Raw genomic sequence first — 2,172 nt, 5'->3', positions numbered from 1 at the left:
GTCATGATCTCACAGTTCATAGGTCGACTTTGGCTCAGATTATGATCTCACAGTTCATGGGTCAGGCTCTGTGCTGACAGCTCAAAGCCTGGAACCTGCTTCAGTTTCTGTGTCTCTCTCCCTCTCTGCCTCTCCCCTGCTCACCCTCTGTCTCTCTCTCTCTTGAAAAATAAATTAATTAATTAATTAAAACAAAGTCCCATGAGATTAGATTGGGCCCACTTAAATGATCCCCCTTTGGATTAACTCAAGGTGAACTGATTAGCATCTTTAATTTTCTCTCAAAATCCTTTTTACCAGGTAGCATAACTTAATCAGAGGCACAATATCTCACTAGATTCATAGGAATTAGGGCTCAACCTTCCCTGCATCCACACCCAGGCCCCCACGAGGAGCAGAGGGTGGCAATGGTCACTGTACAGATGCAGGAGAGAGAAGCCAGCACGGTACCCAAGTGCCAAGGGGTGGGAAAGAAGGAGACTGAGCACATATCCTAGAGACTTCAGGGACAGTGGGAGGGGGTACTGCATGTGGGCTGGGTCTCCAGGCCTCCAGAACATTCTCCATTGTTCTGTCCCACTGGTCTTTAGAATCAAAGATAAGATTATGAAGAATTTTAAGATGACAATTGCAGAATATTAAACCCCAGTGGGGGGGGGGTCTTCCTTCTGAACACTAGGAGGTTATGCTAACCACATATGCAGGAAGCTGGCCCTGGAAATAAGCAATATATAAGTGTTTGCTGTTATTTTTTTAGTGATAGTAGGAGTATTTTGCAGGTATCAGACACTTAAGTAGACAAAATACTTAGTTGTTTCAAGATACTTGTCTAATTATTATTTTGTACAAATGTACCTATGAAATCAGGCCTGATATAGAGGCATCTTATATTCAATGAGGCTACTCCAAAGGACTGTCTACAAGAACTCCAAACCATTGATTTAAAGTATTTCTGCTCATGGAGGAAGCGGTATTGACGTTTTATACAGAATATGCAAAGCTCCCTTCTTTATTTACTTTTTCTGTTGTTCTGGGTATGGTCCTAACCCCCCAAGCCTAACATCTGGCTTGTTTCACCATCACCGAATTAATTAAAAAATAAATCAACTTGAACTTACATTCACTTTAGGTCTTTCTTTTTTCTTTCTTTCTTTTTTTTTTTTTTAGCTTATCACACAATTCATTTCAAATTTTATTCTATTAAGAATAAGTTATGAAAATTGCACACAGTTTTCCCCTTCTTTTCTTCCTTTTCTGTCAAAACTACTGTAGATGGTATGAGCTTAATCCCAAGGAAACTAATAAAGTGAATTGTTCACACAATTACATATTATTTTCCTGTTATGTACAATTCTCTCTGGGCACCCAATGCTCAGTGATTGACTGATCTATGAAACCAGAATCCTGTCTGATTTTAAGCTTTGAGTATTCCACCACCTCTAAAATTTTTGACAAGTCTGTTTAAAGAATGGTGTGATTCAATCATAAGACCGCTCAAAAAAACTGCAACATATGCTTTGTTCTGTGTGGGGAAAATTTTTCCATCATCCACCAAAGGAGGAAGGGAGAATAAAACACAATAGAATTTTATCAGAGTGGTAAACTGAAGCAAAGATGATACATACTGGAGAGAGATGGACCTGGGCTCTTGGCTAATATAAAATGAGGAATCAGAGGGCAACAGTGACGGCAGACAGTGGGTCTAATTATCTCCAGAGGGGGGCATTAAGATGTTCTGACTCCAGCTGTCAAGCAGCCGTAAACTTCTCCAGGCTAGTGTTTTGAGTTTTCAGAGTGCAACACCAGACCTCAATTTCACTAAAAGACCAGAGTGTCAATGCAGAGCCAAGCCAATCCCAGTCTTCAGTGCTGGGAGAATTGCTTACACAAATCTTGTTACCTTGCCAGATGCATGGCTTGGCTCTAAAACCTGAAATACTTGTAGTGGTACCTTTGAGACTTCCAAACAGTAAGCAGGTTCTGGTTCTAATACTTGTGAGATGGTTGATCAACACCATTGAATTTGATTCTAACATTTATCGAGCACTTTATATGGGAAAGACATTATGTTGAGGAGACAGCATCATGTGGTAATTCACAGGGGACTTTTCCACTTGTGTTACCTGGGACAAGTAACCTAATCTCTCTACGCAAGGTATTTTCCATGTGTTT

The sequence above is a fragment of the Panthera leo genome, chromosome B1, assembly GCF_018350215.1.
Source record: "Panthera leo isolate Ple1 chromosome B1, P.leo_Ple1_pat1.1, whole genome shotgun sequence".
NCBI lineage: Eukaryota > Metazoa > Chordata > Mammalia > Carnivora > Felidae > Panthera > Panthera leo.
This window is presented reverse-complemented; position numbering follows the sequence as displayed.